A 4,793-nucleotide genomic window follows, 5' to 3' on the forward strand; every position below is an offset into this window, starting at 1 on the left:
TTTAAATAAAATGTTGCAAACACATGTTGTGTAAGAATATGTGTGATTTGTTCAGAACTGAAGAAAGATTAAAATTTTGCCTGGCTTTATTTGATTTTTTTTTTTTTTTTTTTTGGCAGGGGGGTGGGGAGCAGCGAGGGAAGCTCTCACTGCAGACTTTTCCTCTCAAACCTTGAAGGACTGTAGCTGCAGCAGCTAACATCAAGTGCTGTACATTTTAGCACAATCAAGCTGCAATTAAACTTTTTTTTTTTTTTTAAACAACTTCTTTCTAAAAGTGTCACCCCAGCTGAAGGGAGGAAAGTTTCCAACCGTTGTGCAGACTGCCGACACCCACAAGGACACCTCTCACACAGCCCTTGATTGCCTAATTGATGAAACGAAGCCTTCATTCTCGAGAGAAAATTACAAAATAATGAAATGTATTAAAGCACTCGACTCCAGCAGCCACGTATCCCCCGACTGAATACTTTCAAGCCATTGCCAGGAGCGGGTGATTCTGACATGACAGACCTTTCCCATGAACTTCCCCAAGCTGCATTTTTATGGAAACAAAAAGTCTCCTATGGCCTGGAGATGCCAGCACAGCTCCTTTTAGTTCACACAGCGTTCTGTGCTCTGCAAAGCAGCTTTCTGTGAACTCTCTCCTCTCTGTGGAAAGGAGTCGCCGTACCTGCAAAAAGCCCAGGGATTTTCCCAGGCAAACTCATTGTATCTGTCTTGACAAACTCAGTGGACAAGGGCTGATTTGGAAGCCCCAGGTGCTGGGATCGGTGCACAAGAATCACACAACAGTTGGAAAAAAAATTTAAAAATAAAATCCCTGCAGAAATGTCTTAATATAAATTCAGTGTATTTTGGATTAACAATTAAAACTTTCATAAAATCAAATGACCCAGTATTCTCTGGGTTATAATAACCCAGGAGTCAGGGTGATTTTGCTAACATCTCTCTTTTTCTTTTTCTTTTTTTTTTTTTTTTTGTTGGGGGTGGGGGGTGGGGGAGGGAATTGTGCACCACCCTCCCCATTTTTAATTGGATTGGTAACCATAGGGGTAATTTTTCAAGAACTATAGTAAGTTTATTGGTACTTTGTGTCTAAAACAACAAAGTCCATGACTTTTTAAGCAGTATTCTTATTTTTGCAGATTTATTATTAGGAGATTGATTTTAAAAAATCTACCATTCTGATATGAATCTAAGCATATAGGCAACTACATTTGTTATACTAACACAATGTATCTTGCCAAAATAATTGTGTTTCTTCTGTGTTTAGAAAAGTTAGGCATCTTCTCGGCATCTTTGCAAAAGGGCTTTGGAGCTTTCAGTTCCAAAATACAGCAAAATTCTGTAATTAGATTTGAAGTGAGAGCAAATTGGATAGATCTGCAAAAATTATCATTTAATTATATTCATTGCCTGTAATTGAAGGGGCTTATGGAAAGAAAGGAACAGGTCAGTTTATGTGAGAGATTATATTTCAAGAAAAAAAAAAGAAAAAAGGATGTCTTTTCCATCTGTATTTCGTATTTAATTTTATACAGAATTCACAGTTGTGGGATAAAAATACAGGGGTCTAAGTCATGATATTTCTCACTGAAGTAACATTTTTATAATACACCCATTTAGCAGCAAGTCCCCTTTTTAACAACAACAAAGCAAATACTGGGATAATTGTGATCTGTAAACCATCCTGGATTACGAGACAGAAAGAATAATGAAAAACAAATAAGTAACTCAGAGGTGATTTAGTATGGATATGCAATATGTGCAGCAAAGCAGAGCTCTGTGCTGGCTGTGGGTCGTATCTATTGCTATTAAATTATTCAGGCAGCATAGTGTGCCTTTTTAGTCTCCAAACTATTTTAATCCGCTTGTGTAAAAAGTCTTGTGCATAGCAAAACAGAAATTTCTTTTTACCATATTTACAGCCGTTAACGTGGTACCTCACGTTAAAATAAACTTTCGTTTGCGGCTTCTTCATCTTCGAGTAAATTCAGGCCAGATAAGTGACAACACCCGCTTTAAAATAAATAAAAATAACGTGTCTGTGCTTTCGCTGTCAGGTCGATACCGACACGGCCCTCCCTTCCCTCACCGGCCCGGCGGGGGAGGATGCTCCGGAACCCCTGGGATGCTGTAGGAAAACGAGTCGGCGCCTTCACGGCATCCTCCCTCCTCCTCGATAAATAATCCCTCGATTATTTATTTACTGTTTGTTAATTTTATTTTCTTGGGGTTTACTTTTTGTGTGTGTGCGTGTATGCGCATGTGGTTTTTTCTTTTTTTTCTTTTTTTTTTTTTTTAATTTTTATTTTGTTTTGAAGGAGAGCGCTCGGCAGCCGAGCAGGCGGTCCCCAGGCGCAGCCCCACGCAGTGCGGCCGCGCTGGGGAGGCGCTCCCCTCCCGAGAGCATCCTAGTGCCTCCCCCGCCAGGAGAACTTTTTTGGGGGGACGAAAAGAAAAAAAACGGGGGGGGGGGGGAGAGAAAAATAAAAGAAAAAAGGAAACGACGAAAACCGCAATAAAAGACAAAAGAGAGAAAAAAAAAAAGGAAGGGGGGGGAAAAAAAGAGAAAGTTTCTAGGTTAATTCTCTTCCGTGTGAGAGGGAAGAAGGCATCCTCGGAGTCGGCAAAAGCTCCCTTTATTTTTCACTGGAGCGCCGCACGGCAGAAGGGATGCGCAGGGAGGGGGGGTGGGCGCCCTGGGACCACCTCGCCCCGCAGGATGGCCGGGGGTCGGGGAAGAGGGGTCTCCCCATGCCCTGCGGAGAGGGTCGGGCAAGCTCCTGGCCGCAAACAGCCTTGAAAGTTTTCCTGTTCTCAGGTGGCGGACGCGTCCTTGGGAGCGGTGCGAGGCGAGGGACGGGATCGCAAGATCAGCTACACGAACGGTGTAAAAAAACTTTTTTTTTTTTTTTCTTTTTTTCCCCTTTGCTTGGTAGGAGTTGGGTGCACTTTGCACTTTTTTTTGTCTGGGAATGCTGCGGGACCAATCCGGCAATAACTGCTTTCCAACTTCTTTGTCACCACCTGGGTTTTTCACACATCATCTTGACAAATTGCTTACTTATTATAATGACCAGAGACAGAATAATTCTTGTACACTACCAGTGCTTTTCTACAAAATGCATTTTATGCCGGGCTGTAAAAGCATTTTGCACTCCAACATGAATATAATATAATGTGGGGATTTTTTATTTTTATTTTTAAAATAAAAATTATTCAAAGTGGTCTCTTCAATAAAAGTATCCATTTCCATGCTAGGTTATTTTTGCAATTAAGCGATACTCATGTTAATATATTTTAATGGCAAAAGTAACTAATGTTTTACTACTATTCTAAATTTCATCTACAGACACAGCTGATGAAACAATGGAAGAAACGAGTTTAATACGAAGTGTGAACAATGAGTGTTCAGAAAAAAAATAAAAGAAGGGAGATTTCATTATTTTGATATCTCCCGGGAGGTGGATTTTTTTTTCTTTTCAGAAGTTAGTATCAGACTGGCTTTAAAAGATTTTCCTCCATATGGTAGCAAGATTGAATTATCGTGATAACAAATAGCTATGATATTTTACATTAACTATGCAAAAGAAATGAAACCTTATTCGAAAGAAGAAAGAACAGGTAACTGAGGCATCACTCCTTTCCACCTGCTCCATGAAACCCTCAGGCTCTCCTGAGGATGCTCCACATCCCTTTGCCCTCAAATATGTTCAGTGATTTCAAGTTTCAAATATTTGAGCAGAATGCTAAAGATGCAGGAAGGCCATAAAAATGCGGTGCTTTTAATTATTCTTTTCTGCAATATGGCCCAGACAAGCCCCCCCTACACGTGTCCTGCCTGTGTGCCCTCACCACTCAAGGGTCCCTGGTGCTGCAGTCCTGGGTCAAGGGCTCCAGGAGCAGGCAACAAACTTGGGTTAAACTCCTAAATGCATCTGGTAACTTGTCTTCTTTTCAGCTTTTCCTTCTCCAGGTTTGGTGTTCCCCATCCTGGCGCTGAAAGAAAAAAAAAAAGAAACGAAAAGAAAAAAAAAAGCCTCAAGAAGTGTCCACAGACTGATGCACAGATTCGTGCACTGTCCTTTCTTCCCACCTAACCTGCCTCCTGGGAGGGAAGCCTGGTGGGGATGCTGCACTCCATCAGGTTGATGGTCCCTTGGACCTAGTGCCCCATCTCTGGTGGTGCCCAGTTGAATTTACCTCTTGCCTAGGAAGGGTCAGACCTGGCAGGGTACAATCATACTGAGGAGCCACGTGTCCCTGTCACCACGTGATTCATACACATCTTACTATGAAAAGGGATGGGCAGAAAGGGATCTTTCACTAGAATTTATCCCAAATCTCTCAAATGCTTAAAAAATGGGCCTCAGTGATGTAGCAGGTCACACCAAAACCGATGCTGCTTTTCTCTTACTGGAGTTGAATGAAGATTTGCTTTGCATGATACTTTCAAACTAGAAAGTTTTATTCCTAAGTGTGCAGAGCACAACGGAAGGGTTCTTCCACCATGGTTTCATCAAACTTAGTTGTCACCCATCTTTATGTAGGCAATTTTACAGGCTAGAAAATTCAAGCTTATTTCAAAGTGGTAAGGCAAAACGTTAAAAATGGCTGTTTGAGTTGGGATCCACTTTCAGGGGCCATGTGAGTACACAGTGAGGCCCGTACGTTACTGAAATTTTATTGAGCTTTGTTTGAACATTTGTCCTGAGCCCCTGGAAAGGAGGAAGTGAGACCTGAGCTACCTTTTAGTGCTCTGGACCAGTGTGCTTATCCTGAGACTT

The sequence above is a fragment of the Falco punctatus genome, assembly GCF_963210335.1.
Source record: "Falco punctatus genome assembly, chromosome: Z".
Classification (NCBI taxonomy): Eukaryota; Metazoa; Chordata; class Aves; order Falconiformes; family Falconidae; genus Falco; species Falco punctatus.